Source organism: Pelophylax lessonae (genome assembly GCF_965119305.1).
Source record: "Pelophylax lessonae genome assembly, chromosome: 5".
Taxonomy (NCBI): Eukaryota; Metazoa; Chordata; class Amphibia; order Anura; family Ranidae; genus Pelophylax; species Pelophylax lessonae.
In genome coordinates this window covers 83,462,270-83,478,210 of record NC_138772.1, presented here as the reverse complement: position 1 = coordinate 83,478,210, position 15,941 = coordinate 83,462,270, and positions in this window count along the sequence as shown.

Below are 15,941 nucleotides of genomic sequence, written 5' to 3'. Positions count from 1 at the left end.
CATATGGCCATATCGTGCTCAAGCCCACCACTGCGTCAAAGTACCCCATTATCAGTGGGTCCTACACTATCCATAGAAAAGGGGTGAATCCAGCCTCTCTAACCCTTGGAGACAACACTCCTTGCTGGGATGGATGTGCTAATGCACTACAAGGGACTCCTCCTGTATCTACTTGATGGTGGACTCTGATAGAGTACAGGTGTGTGGGGGGGATGGGATGCTCAACCACAGAAGTCTGGTCAGACCGAATACATAATAAACAAGCAAAAAATTGGGGGAGCAAACCCTGAACATGTATATCTAAAGCCGGTGCAGCTATGAACCAAGCAACATGTATATTAAAAAAGAATAGCGCAACCATGCAAAAGAAATGACTATTAAATATGGAGACCATCCATAAATAAAAATGGGGGTTTAGGGAGGAGGGAGGAGCCAGGAGCGATAGCGTGGGACCCAAAAAGAGGAGGATCGGGACTGCTCTGTGCAAAACCATTACACAGAGCAGGTAAGTATAACATGTTTATTATTATTTTATTTTATTTTTTTAAGAACGATACTTTAATATCTCTTTTTAAACTTTGCGAGCCAAAAATGCAGATTTATAGTGGTACACCAAAGGGACAACTTTGGACAGCAGCATTGTCAGTCTCAGGGGTAGTTTTAGATGGACTAGGAGATTTAGATACACAAACAAAATTGAAGACAAACTCCAGGTCACACTGCGGGTACACAAACAGTTAAAGCAAATGGTTGTATTTCTTTTGGGATAGAGACCTGGGTGTGCCCACAGGGTGTGTCAGATGTGCCTGGGCACACCCTGATCACCCCATGCATATTAGTATTATCGCTCTGTGTGTTGGCGGGATGATGCGAAAGATCTCCCTCTTACTGGCTCTGTCACAGGAGAAGTGTTTACGCACTACTCTTCCAATGTGCCGGCAGGGAGATCAATGTTTCGGGGTCATATATATGTAGACACACACACACGTGTTTAAGCTTTAGGATGCATTCAGTATTTCAATAGGCTGTGCACACTGTGGATTTTACATAAATAAAAGCTGATCATTCTAAGCACCCCTGTCAGTGTTAAATGGTTTGTGTCAGTCCTCTAACTGCTACATCTACTGGACAGCTTGTTCTTTTGAAAAACAACAGATTTACTGGCTTGATCCCTAATGAAAATAGAAGAAAGAAAGCAAAAAAAATAAATAAAAAGAGTTCAGCCATCACATCTAAGATATGGTAAACTACAATATAATAAATGTTTGCCTTCGAGTTTATTATTGCTTTGAATCTGCATTTTTGGCTTGAAAAAATAAAACATTTTTTTACTTACTTTTTTTTTCATTACATATGGGGACAAGAAGCCTCTTATATGCATAATGAATTATCACTTTCAATGTAGGAAATAATGCCACCATCCCTTTTATACATTTTCAATACCAAAACCTCTCAGGGTCCTTTCACACGGGATTTCTGCCCGGCGGACTCGGCTTTATTCAGCAGGAGATTGATCCGCTGATCCCTGCTGGGCAGGTGGATGACAGGTCTGTCTCCGCTCTCTGTGCAGAGACAGACCTGTCAGATCCCCGCTCTCCTCTATGGAGAGATCGGATGAAAACGGACCGCCTGTCTGTTTTCCTCTGATCCCATCTGATCCTCCAGATGGATGAAAAATAGGTTTACCATCCATCTGGATTTCACGGACAGGATCGGATCGGATAGCAGTGGGTGTCAGTAGACATGTAACCGCTGACATCCGCTGCCCTATAGGGGTGCATGAAGTGTCTGATCAGGTCCGCCAGGTGACCTGATCGGAAAGCCCGTGTGAAAGGGACTTTATGGGATTTTGTAGGCAGCCAAAAAACACGAAATGTTCAATAAGTTAAAAAGTTCTACATTTTTATTTTTATTGCATATCATAAAAAAAAGTCTTAGTACTCTCAAATTTCCTATATGATGATTTTTTTGGTAACAGGCTCTAGTTAATGAGACATTCAGGGCAGATGGCTCACCAGTGCTCCAATGAATGTAATGCAGTGCAGATTGCACTGCATTAGACTCTTTCCAGGCCATACTGGCTGGGGAAAGAGGGACCCATAAGTGACGTTTTACATGTTGCTTCTGGGTTAGCAGAGAGAAGGGAAGAAGACTAGACGCATGTCCGCTTAGCTCCCTTCCCTTTATCCAGTGGCACCCGGCCATGCCTGTCCCTTTCCGGCAGATGGGCAAGCAGAGCCCAGGATACATGGCCGGGGTGCATGCACAGGGAGGAGCCCATTATCGGGGGGTTCGGAAGCAAACTGGTGATTGTGGAGGCCTACTGCCAGAAGTCTGCTTGCCATATATACATACTCCTGTTTAGGTGTAAACCCTCCGCTGTGAGGTCTGTACAACGTGAAGAACTGGCAGTGAAAGGGTTAAAAATGTGTTTTTCCAGAAAGTGGTTGGGGATTTGGATTTTCCTGCCCCCAACCCCCCCCCCATCCTGGCACCATAAGGTGGCTGCCTAAGTAACCTTATGCTGGTGCCAGTCCTGATTGTGAACAGTCCCTATCCCTTTCCTAAATCCACCTCTCTGTTTGAATTTTAGATTGACTTGTGCAAATAACAGATAAAGAAGATTTTTATAAGAAGATATATATATGATAATATTATTATTGGTTGCTGCTGCTAACACCTTAATGTGTTCCCATACCAAAACAAAAATCAAGTGAAAAGATAGTGCAGCGCTGCTGCAATTAAAAAAAAAAAAAAATATAACCAACTTCAATAAAACCACCTCAAGGTGTCTCACATCCCAACGGTGAATATTATTAATAAAATAAATTCATTATAAAAGACTAAAAATCCATAAATACACATAAAAATTAAATAAATAAAGTGCATCAATTCTGCATTCATTTAATAATTTTTTAATAAAAAATCTAAGGGGCATGACGTAACATGTAGGACGAAGGCATTGTAACGTCACTTTGTGACATGGGCAGAAGTCCGCCATCTTGGTACACCCAGTTTGTTGATACATGCTGTTTATGGGCTTTAGAGCCCTTTTCGTTTTGCGAGTGAGTTTTTAGCCTTTTTTAATAATAAATTAATATACTGCACTATGTGAAGCCTTCTTTTGTTTCTTAGTTTGGAATGCTGATCCATCTGAGTGAGACACAGAATGGGACATACATCCCCTATCTGTGGGGATATGCTATATCTGGGATCCTGGATACCGATCTGATTAGGTGTTTCCTGACCTTTTCTGTATAAGTAAGATATGAAGGCGAGCATGTACGCCTGAAGGTGGTGGAACACAGCGGTGCAATTTTTACAAGACACATTGGTGAATGTTTTAAGGAATACTTTGAGTTGGTGAAGTGGGGTACCTGATTGAACCATTTAGGAGTCGAATGATCGTTGGGACATTTTTTTTTTCACTTATTATTTAACAAATTAATATTATTTATAATTTCATTTGATTCATTTTGTTAGAATTGTTGTTAGCCTTGAAGGATTTACATTCCGTTTTTAATCAGTTTTAATGTCATTTATTCTCTATTTTGCCCTTCGTTGGAAACTGTTGTTATGCAGGAGGGGTTACACCCCCGTGGGGTGTTTATTTTCGTCAATATTAAGTATTGATGGTAGCACTATTGATGCACTTTATTTAACACATAATTTTAATTTGTATGTTTATTTATGGTATTTTAGCCTTTCATAATGAATTTTTTTATTTATAATATTTATCATTGGGATGTGAGAAACCTTGAGATGATTTGATTGAAGTTGATTATATTTTTGTTTGGATTGGAGCTGCTTTTCACATATTTTTAAAATTTGAATTTGTTTGCTCCTGGCTATAATAAATAAAAAAAGCATAAAATCACTATTCCCTTTAAACAAGTGTATGAAGCTGTTATAAATGAACATGAAAATATGGTGCAGCAAGCTAGTACAATGCATATCAAAACTACGTTCAGGTAAATGCAATAGTAATAATCAAGATGCGTACCCACAAAAATAGTAATTATTTTCCTTTAATAGATAATAAATTGTGTGTTAAATTTAAGAAATGACTAAGAATATGGTATCAGAAGGTTGGGTGAAATATGTCATGCATAAACATTTGAATGGTATTTTAAAACTGCAGTCTTTGCCTTTATAGCAATAAAATATAATACAATCAATAGGTCTTGTTTCGTGTGTTCTCACCAAAAATTCATCATTGCATCTCAGAAGAGGTCAGAGCAAAGTGTGTTTGAAAAATTCTCTAACATTTCTCTAATTCTCTAACAGTGAACTAGAACAAACGTAGACAACAAAATTCAGAAATTCAATTTCCAATCTATGGTCACCAATGGTCTTAATGCTCTGAACAAAATCAATTGCCTCAGTCCCTACCACCCATTCACAAACTTGGAAAAAAAACCCTTATACTTACCTGTATCTGCTGTCATTTGTTCCTCTGTGGTGTCTCTTGAGATTGGTAATCTGCAGTTGCAGTCCACTTCCACCAACTGGTCTTATTGCTGCCCGTTGCACTGTGATGTCAACCATGCTGCTACTTGAAGCCCTCAGGTCCTAATAGACCCTTCTTACAGCCAGTATGAAGTGTTCACACCATTAGGGAGCAACATAGGCAAGTGAAAAAGGTTTCTTCCATACCACAGGCTAGAAGAAAGAAGACTCTTCACTTAGCCTGTCATGTGACCACAGGTTCAGGTAAGAATATAGGGCATTAAGAAATATTTTTTTAGAAATAAAATATGTATATTAGTTAAAGAGGGTGGTGTGGGTTAATTTTTTTCTTCTCCCTGTCTGGAGATCAGCTTTAACAGAAATGAGCAAATGCTGAAAAATTCTCTGGCAATTCAACCAAACCCAACAGGCTATTGATGTTTAAATTGCCTAATGTTAAAACATTTTTGCTTTTAGGTGTAAAGCTGTGTTTTTGCTTTCAATGATATTAGCTTAGAACACCTAGCTGGTATGGGCTAGTATAGGGTGTTTGCAGGGTCACAAGCAACAAAGGCTTCTGCTCTTTTGCCACTAGTTTGTAAAATCTTCAGAACCAGGAGAATGCATCAAGAGGAGGAACCCAAAAATAGGGGGAAGATATTGGAAAAAGAGAGCGCCAAACCAAGAGCACAACATTTATGTGGTCAAAAAGTCCACAGGAACAAAAATTTACTGCTGAAGTGGTCTTGGTAGAAGGAAAAATATATATATATATATATATATATATATATATATATATATATATATATATTTATATTTTAGCCCTCAGAGTCCAAGTTTACTCCTTCCATAAGCTGTCATAAAGTTTTGATGTGGAAAGTTTTTTTTTTGTAACCCACAAAATGTATTGGCTTGCTATTGTGGACTTTTTTTTAAACAAATAAATATACTTGGACTCTAATAAGACACGGTTCACACTACCGCGACTTGTCAGGCGACCTGTCAGCCTGACATGTCGCGGTCCATTCAGTGCTACGGGAACCGTTCTAATAGGAGCGACTCAAGTCGCTCAGACTTAGAAAATAGTTCCTGTACTACTTCGGGGCGACATCGGAGCGACTTGCATTGACTTCAATAATGTGAAGTCCGTGCAAGTCGCGCCGAAGTCGCGGTGCACGCGACTTCACAGGTTGCCCCCGAAGTTGTGCCACCGTAGTGTGAACGGACACTAAGCTATTTGTCTCTTTTTCCTATATCATTTGAATGTCACTTTAAGCAACACCTAGAATCTGCTTTGTTTTTGAGAGTTACCATACTGGCAGTATTGTAGCACAAATTTTAAAGGTAATGTGCATTTTACCTGCTTCTTATGGGGATGGGTAGATGGCCTATAGATGAGTTCCAGCTTAAGCTGTTGAGCACTGTAAACAAAAGGCTTTTTGCAACAAAGAAGTTAAGCAGAAATAGAAAACATGAACAGAAACCTAAATCTACATCTGCTGACTGGATATAAAAATACAAAACTGTTTAATGCAATAAATATTATTTACCTAAAAAAAAAAAGAAATACATAAAATAATAATAATAAAATAATATTTTTTGAAAGTTCTGACCATATTAAAAACAAGACAATATTTATACAAGTATTATGCATAATTTGCCCCCACAATAATTACCCCCACAAGCTTGCTGAGTATTCATCTAGCACAGCCTATATTTGGATAATAACAAAAGGCATTTTACAACAATGGGGCTAAGCAGATACAGAAAACATGAAAAGAGAGCTAACCTCCTCCTGCTGGCTGGATATAGGATTACAACATAGTAATATGCAATGTTTCATATTTACCATTAAAAAACATGTTTTTCGTAGTTCTGACTGTATAAACTGTATACAATAATTAGGCATTTGTTTAAAAAAATAGTATTCTCATACTATTACCCCCACAAGCTTGCTGAGTATTCATCTAGCATAGCCTGTATTTGGATAATTGATAAAGGGATACTTAATTATTCATAGATGTTCTGTAGATGAATTTCAACTTAAGTTACAGAGCACTGTAAACAAAAGGCATTTTACAACATAGGAGCTAAGCAGATACCAGAAATATGAAAATTAGAGTTTAGGTTGGATATAGGATTACAATTTGCAGTGTTTCATAATTGTTATTATTATTTTTTTTTTTGTAGCTCTTACCATAATACCTACAAAATCTATGTACAAAACTAATATGAATTTTCTTTAAAAAATAATTTGCGCCTAGTATTTCTCCTGAAACCTTGCTGAGTATTCATCCAGTATAGTCTGTATTTGGATTATTGGGACTGTAATACTGAGTTATACATTTTATATTATAGTCTGCACCATGAAGGCAGCAGCACCAATTATGTGACAAATCCCAGTCCATAGCCAAGTGGATGACAAGACTCCTAACTGCCGGGATGGAGGAGCCAAAACAGTTAGTCAACCTGAGAAACATTAAAAGAACGTTTACTACAAGACAAAAATACATTCCCTTCATAATCGGAATTTGCAGCACATGAATAGTAGACCCACAACGTTATTTTACAAGGTAGTCTTTTTTTTTTCTTCCAGCAGAAGCCAGACTGAAAAACGTAGTCCAAACTTATGGAAGGGCCGCTGCGATTGTGTACTTCAAACACTATTTCCTGAAAACATACACCAGAGAAAGCACATTAAAATGCACACTTTAAGAATGTCTTAGCCAAACAGTTTATATATTTTTCAGAGCAAAAACATTTTTATGGAACTTTCAGCGCAATGATTGATGGAGTCTGTCATAAAAATGTTTGACTCCTAATAATGGCTTCTTTATAGAAGATCACTTCATCACTGTCTGTTAGTGTCTCTGCTTCCATTATTTTTGTAGCCCTTTGCCTTCCAACGCAACATTGATGGAATCATCTATTTTACATGCTAACACGTTAGGCTGCAATATTACTTAAAGTAACCCTGTCTCCAACCACATACTGTGTACTAGGCAATCACTGCCGCTTTAAAGCGAATTTAAACCTAAAATCAAAAAAAATTATATTGCAGCTTGCCAGTCCTTAGATGTGGTTGCTGCATTTGTTTTTTTTTTTCAAGCTTTCTTTACCTTATTTTCACTTGGTTACTATGCCAGTAACACACTTCCAGTTCAAGGATGACACTCATTTGAGAAGAGATGAACCAGTGTTAAAAAAAGGAGTAGAATTATTGATTTATCTCTGGAATTTGTGCCATTTTTAATGCATGACAGTATTTTGCTAGCTTTGCTAGCTGTAGCTTGGCATGCTATTGCTAAGTTTGTGATCTGCAAGCACATCTAGATCCATTTCCATCACTGATTCTCCCATGGGAGCTCTTCCTAATGTGTATTTTTGGCATCCAAGTACATAACTTTACATTTCCTAATATTCAACTTCATCTGCCATGTAGCTGCCCAACCCCCTATTTTGTTTTTCTGTAATGATGGCATATCCTGTACTGATTTCCCTGCATAATTTGGTGTTATCTGCAAACACTGATATTGAGCTCTTGATTCCAACCTCTATATAACCTATACCAGCGATGGCGAACCTTGGCACCCCAGATGTTTTGGAACTACGTTTCCCATGATGCTCAACTACACTGCAGAGTGCATGAGCAACATGGGAAATGCAGTTCCAAAACATCTGGGGTGCCAAGGTTCGCCATCACTGACCTATACCATTAATAAACACACTAAATGGGTTTGACCCCAAAACTGAGTGGGGTACATAGGTTTAAATTGAGTGTTTTTACAGCCCTCATATTTAGTAGGGCCTCCTGAAGGGTTTTCCTGCCCAATAGTGTATATATTAATGAATAGACACATATCCAGTAGTGTCTTACTTTGGGGCAGTTCCACTGTACATGTTATAACGTACCTGGTTCATGGTATCCCCAGAAGTAGTAAGAACCAGACTCACTGGACAAACTTGGCTATTCTCTGGGGCACCATGTTCCAGACAAAAAGAACCTTATATGTACCTTCAATAGCCATTGAGTTGATTGAGCAATGGGCTACAGTGTTCCAAATGCGAGCCCAGTTTAATGGATTAAGCTGCTTATAGAGATGATTTTCCCTCTGTGAGAATGTAAAATGGGGGGGGGGGGGGGGGGGCACTGGCACTCCAATATTGACGAAACGATAGAAGATATGGCCCTTTTTCCTTGTGGATCACAAAGACATAAATGCTCAAAGAGTGCTAATGGCAGCAAAGAAGGAAATCCAGGGGAGAATGATTAGCAATCTGTTTGCTGTGTGATGGTAGGGTCAATAAAAGAGTGATGTTTGGAGTTATGTTGGTTAATCCTTAGGCCAAAGATGGACCCAAAAGTGGATAATAACGGTTGCAAATTAGTTAGGGAGTAAAGTAAATTGGTAAGGAGATGATGGTGTCATTTCTGACCATGCAGACTTTATGTTCACAGACTGAAATCTCCAGTCCCCTTATGTCATGGTTATGGCAGATGGCAATGATTCTAGTGCTAAAGCAAATAAAACAGTGGAGATGAGGCATCCTTTTCATTCTGAAGGGACTGTCAACGCACCTCAACCCAACTGTTTGTTCTGGTGCACTATAGTACACGTGTGTTGCAGTGAACTGTAGATATGTATTGGGGTACACTGGACAATGAATGGCAAAGTACTGCAGTAACCATATACAGTGTGTTGCTGAAACACATGTTATAATGCAAGCTATTATAAACAGGCCTAGTAAATCAATTAATTATAATTAGTAAAGTAAGGCGCTGTTATATCAAAAACATGTGTTCTTAGTATACATGTAAAAATCAAGAAAAAGTGAATGTGAGTACATCAATAAAATGAAAAATAAAAATATTGCAAAATAATTGTTGACAAGATTAGATATCACAGTCCACTGCAAATAAATTGACGATAGTCTGTGTTGCTAGCCAGTCTCTGTGACCACAACCAGTGTATATTAAATGTGCTTCTCTTCCCATAAAATAAAGTGCACCACCGTGTGAAATATAAAAATACTGCCCTCACCAGAGTCCCTAGGGACCACTAGGCTTTGAATGGATATAAGCACCAAAACATCCAGAGATTCTTCCACTGCAGTCACTATTCACCTTAATGCATATCCTCCCCTCAGATTCCAGATTGCATACAACATAAAGGCAGAAAAACAAGGTTATCGTGCAACACCGTTTATTTAAAATTTCCCATAAAAAACATCTCTGTAGTAGTCTGCTTACATAAAATGTGCCTAAACCAGCACCAGTTTGAATAGCCTCTACTGTACCCCTCAGTGCTCGAATCAGGTACGGTCTCACCACTTGCTCTGGTCCCCCGGCTTGTGTGTGTTCCACAGAGGTGCAGGAAGTGAAGTCAATGGTTCTCCACAACCTTCAAAGAGCAACCAGATCTTAATGCATTTCGCCTATTAGAGGCATCATCAGGAAATCAGCCCCAGTAGGTGGAATGTAGGTGAAATGTGTGCTCTTGGCCACTTTAATTGTAAAATATTTAACTAGTGCGTAATAATAAAAGTCATAATTTCAGCCTCACCTGCAGGAGCAAGTGAAAGGGAGCGTACCACGGAGGTTATGAACCTAACTGCTGACTGCAGAGGGTCAATGGTTCAGAGAAGCAGCTACACAGGGTCGCAGCCACCGTCCTTGACAGGGAACTAGAGCATAAGATTCCCTGGGGCGCGGAGTCTAAGAGCCAGCACGTTTTCACCAGAGCCTCTGATGGCGAGTATGGACTTGGCTGCAGCTGACTCCAGGTCGCGGCCCCCAGCTCACACTCACGGCTGGTTCTGGTAGATAGAGAGGAAGCAGCAGTACAAGGCCAGGAGAAAATAGTCAGGAGAACAAGCCAAAGGTCGGGGCAACAAGCGGACAGGGATGGTCAGAAGGACAATCCAAAGGTTGGGACAACAAGCAGACAGGGATGGTCAGGTGAACAAGCCAAAGTTGGTACACAGAGATCAGATGTAGAGCACACGGCAAGAAACACTCAGGGAAGCCTTCACACAATTGTTGCTCGGGCAAAGATGGCTTGCAGTGCGCGGGTTAATATAATGTTTCCTGTTAGAGGCTGGGGTGGAGCCATGCTGAGAGAAGATTTTTTAAACACGCAGGTGTGAGAGCACAGTCCCTAGAGCTGATATACAGACCAGAGAGATAAGCAGACAGTAAGGCCATAAAATATTACTGCAGATTCATGACACATCAGAATTTTCATTTCCCTTTCCTTATCTCAATTATTCACAATTTATTTAACTACAGAAAGAACATTTGTGTTGTTGATCAGCAGTTTGGAATTCCCACTTGATATAATACAGACATTTATAAATGTGATTAATGAGCCTCTCTGTTGTTCTATGGTTTAAAGTTATTTTCATTTTTATACACAGCAGGGGAGGTACCCTGTTATATACGGTTCAATTCCAAATTCCTGAGTAGACTAGAAAGAATTTACTATTTCTTGCAATGATAAGCTGAATAAATTCAGGCAGTGCTCTCTTAGTTTCCCAACTTCAAGAAACAATATTATTGCTGATTTTTTAACTAATTCTTGAAAATATTATTTTAATATAGTTTATGTGAAAAATGTATTTCTATGATATGCATAGATGGAAAGAGGGGGGAAAACCGTGCTAGAGTAACTAAATAAAGAAGCAGCTAGCACTACAGATGGTAACCCGTATATAGAATGAAAATGTATAAAGTGCAGCTCTGGTAAATACTGAAAAATAAAGTGCATATATGGTGCATATATAGTACAAAGATAAATGGTAGCTATGTGACAATTAATACTAAACACACATATAATATAGCCAAATAATACAATCATGATACATAATAATGAATCCCCAACAAACTAGTAGTTTGATTCTTTTGTAGCGCCCCTCAGTAGGTTACTAGTGTTAGGTAAATTTAGTTTTTGGTCTCCCTTTAATCAGGGAGGGCATTAATCGTTATTTGTGTCTGTTCTAGGTTCAGCTGGGGCAGGGTCAGCTACTTTTCCCTGCACCCCACTTAACTCTGGTATGTAATGGGCGGAAGAGTAAACCCTGACCTGCATATTCATGCCTTTTCAGCCAAACTCTGGTCAGGAGAGTCAGTGACCAGCAGGGGGCTAAGAGGGGTATAAATAGGCTGGGGCCTAGAACAACTGTCTTGATCTTGGGAGTTTACTGGTAGCACTGAAGAAATCCGTTTGGGGCCCCAGCTCAAGATAGAGCTTGGGGGCCTCTGGCCTAAGCATCCTGAATTAGTTCAGAAGGCTCTTCAGAGAATCCAGGTCTCAGGCAGCAAGTACAGAAACTGGCTGGTACTGCAGGTAGCATTACAGTATCCAGGGCACAGTGAGTACCTTCCATATGGACTCTAGAGACTTTTTATTTCCTTGCAATATTTGGGAGATTTCATTACAGTAGTTCCAGGACTATATTGCTGTTAAGGAGTGTAACGGAATCTGATGGCCCACACTGTACTTGAAGTCTTCCGTCAGTATACAGCTTCCTCCCAGTCAGGAACATAGATATCAAATCCCAGCCACCGTCATACAAAGCTAGCCTGACACTTAGTTTGTATACTGGAAACAACTAACTTCTTTATTGAACAAGAAACAGACTTTTATACACTTGAGAAGTATGTCAGTCACTACATGAATATTGACTCAAAACATCACACAATGGATTGAGAATGAGGTACAGCTGACTCATGGCTTCCCAATTGACATGCTAATTAAATCATTGTACTTAAGCCAGCCTGGAAGTCCAGACTGCCGGTACCAAAGCTAAAACAAGATACAATATACATATAACAGCAGAGTAAGTCAGCATATTTCAATGATGTCTGGAAGACAGGTGTTTGAGCTGATGACATGCATCTGTTACCAACTGAAGCAGTCCAAACCATCAATTTTTCAGTCTCAGTGACGGTGCGTACTGTCACAAGGAGTCCCTGTTTGGAATCTAGTTACCCTTACTAAATAAAGAGGATGGCCTCACCCTGAAGGAGCAGATCAGCGTTGGAGTCCTCCTTTACAGTTTGTTAGACGTTTTTCCAAGCATTCCAAGGTTAACCCTCACTCTATCCCATGTCTTTCAGAAAATGAACTGCAAAAAGACATTCAAGGTCTAATATTTGACTTTTCTGACTGTGAAATTCTGTGTGCCTAGATGTCATGTGCCTATCAGGGACCCGGAACCAAACAGCCAGCCCAAAAAAAATCCTCAAGAGAAAATGTAAATGTATAAAAATATGGCAGGGGATTATTAATCAAGCTACACTGAAAATTAATTTTCCTCGAACATTGCTGAAATTTCTCTATACTGTTATATTTTAGCACAATCTGGCAAAGTATAAAAAAAATCTTGTTGAATTTCTATATTCTGGAGTTTTTTATTATTTATCTGAGGCCTAAAATTTAAAGTGAATGTCAGGTCAAAAGAAAAAAAAAAGAAAATAAAAAATTCAGTATATCTATGCAATTAAAGTACATTTCCCTATGTTTCAAAACAGCCCCGAAGGTTTATTGTGCGGACATGCAACGCTGTACCCAAATAAAATGTATGTCATTTTTTTTCTCACAAATAGAGCTTTCTTTTGGTGGTATTTGATCACCTCTGCGGTTTTTATTTTTTGTGCTGTAAACAAAAAAAGGCTGACAGTTTTGAAAAAAAAACATAATTTTTTACTTTATGCTATAAAACCTACCCAATAAAAAAATGTAAAAGATGGAATTTATTCATCAATTTAGGTCAACATGTGTTCTGCTACATATTGTTGGTAAAAAAAAAAAGTGTATATCATAGTACACTATCCCAATAGTGTAAGTTAAAGCGTCTACAAACTATGGGATATTTTTATGGCTTTTTTATTTATTTATTTTTTACTAGTAATGGCAGAGATTAGCGATTTTTAGCGGAACAGGGACATTGCGGCAGACAAATTGGACACCTAACTGACATTTTTGACCAGTGACACTATTACAGTGATCAGTGCTAAAAAAAATGCACTGCTACTGTACTAATAACACTGGCATAGAAGAGGTTAATATCAGGGGCAATCAAAGGGTTAAGTGTGCTTTTAGGGAGTGCTTTCTAACTGTGTGGGGGTTGGTTTAACTGGAGGAAGACAGAGATCCGTGTTTCTGATTAGCAGAAACACCATATCTCCATCTTCCTCTCTGACAGAATGGCGGTCTGCCTTGTTTACATAGGCAGGCCACCATTCCCCCTTTCCTTTGAACAATTGGTGGGTCCCGGTGGACATCGCGTCCATTGAACCCACGAATTGGCTCCCGCTGTGTCCAATCACAGTGGAAGCGGACTGCCAGGGGTTGCACGCGGTGCCCCAGACAGGTGCGTGATTTTGCAAAAGCAGGCCGCCCTGCCGCAGTATATCTGGGTGGGGCAGTCCATAAGTGGTTAAAGAAGAATTCCAGGTAAATAATTTTACAGTTACATGGGCCTAGTTTGGACCAATGTAACTATGCATTTACCATACTTGTGGGATCTCTCTAGAAGCTGGTAATCACTGCAGTGGACACCACTATTCCAGTGATCTCCATTAGCTTGTGTGTCCCTTGCTGAGCTGCTACCCTGCTGCATTGAAAACACAGACGCTTGGCCACCCAGCACAGGCACCATTCAAGGTATGCTTTGGAATTTCTCAATAATTGCAAAGCATTTTTTGATTTGACAAGGTGGAGAGGTGGGACGGTTGTGTCAAGCTCTCCAACTTGTCTGGTTCAGTTCTGCATAGAAACCAATCAGCTTCTAAGTTTGTTTGGCAAAGCTTAATTGAACAAGGTGATGTTAGAGGCTGATTGGTTACCATGCACAGCTACATCAGATATTGCACTCTCCAGTTTTGGTAAATCAACCCCAATGGGTCTTTTAGACCTACTGCTTTGCTTGGTGCATTACATTGCTTAGCAAGATGGTCACATTTTTATTTATTTTTTTCTCCTTTAATTTGGTCAGGTAAAATGTTGACATATGCATGCCTTACTCTACCGTATTGGTACAGAAGGTGCCAAAGCAGAATTTTTGGATGCTCAACATGCATGGAAAACTAGGAACGAACCATATGCACTGAACATCAGTGGTTGGCTACATGGGTTTAGGGATTGCATTCACTGAAAGAGTGTATATTCACATGCTTTTGTGGCCCCGTGATGTTAAGGTTCCATAGTGATTTAGCCCTGCTCTTGTTCATTGGTAAATCGGGTCCAGAATGTGATCAGTTACAACTAGGAAGACTTATTGTTACAATACATCCTATTGGTAACTGTTCACATATTGAGTGGTACGTTGGCAAGTGGCCATGAAAAATAAACAGAAAATACCCCTCTATAGTGTGTTCTTGCCCCATTCAAAAGCACCTAGTGTGGTTCCCGTCTGCTATATCTTCCATCTGCTATCTGCATGAGTCACTTCTGACAGTATATGCCGACGTCACAGAATCACGGGAGATGGTCCCGCCCCACACCAGCACACAGTCTGTGAGTGACAGCCCCAGCTGGGCATGTTTCACTATGATACTGTGTAGAGGGGGGGTGTCCATTCCCTCCACTCATGTTTCAGATTACACTCAGCTCCTTGCTCTATGCTCTACAGTGTGTGACATCAGATCCCCACTGCCTGCAGAGATTCTGTGTAAAACTTGTGCTTTAGAAGGCTGTAGAGATGAGAGAGCTGATGATAAACAGGAACAACTTGTGTAGAAGGATTTGTTTCATCTCTGTGTACCACCTGAGGCCAGTCACTTCACTGGGTATATGTAAGGGTTTACAACCACTTTAAATTACTGGCATGGATTTGGGACTTGCAAGAAAAGCAGCACACCCAGAGCCAAACAGAGAGAATAACTTAGACTCCATATAGATATTGTCCCTAGTAAGAGGCGATTGAACAAAGGGCCCCAGTGCTGCAGGGCATGTGTGCTAACTTAGCTCTTCAGCTCCCCTCCAACTATCTCACAATAATCCCCTCAACGTTTACATTTTTATCCATTTAAGTTATTAAAACCTTATATAAAAGAGTTTATGAAAATGATGTTGTTTACTTCTTGTGTCTTTTTGTTCTTTGTTACATAAATTTAGTGCTTCATATATTTTATTATGTTAAATAATTGTCTAAAAAGACATCCGTACTTTTTATTATTCTTAAAGTGACATATTTGGTACACACATTGAAACTAGCCATGGATTTCCCGGTGGCCCAAAAACTCATTATAATTGTTGATATGTTACTATATAACAAATGAGTTTTTCCACACAGCTCCACATGTGGCTGTAACATTGCGCAGTCAGACCAGTAGTAAAACATTCTCGGTAACTTTAAACAAACCCAGAGTTGTCTGCCATGAGATGAAGATGATTTATCAATGGGTTTAACGTTTTTACTATAAAGCTTGGTTGTTTCCACCTATATCTAATTATGACAGTCATCAGACAACCTGAAAGGTCTATGGA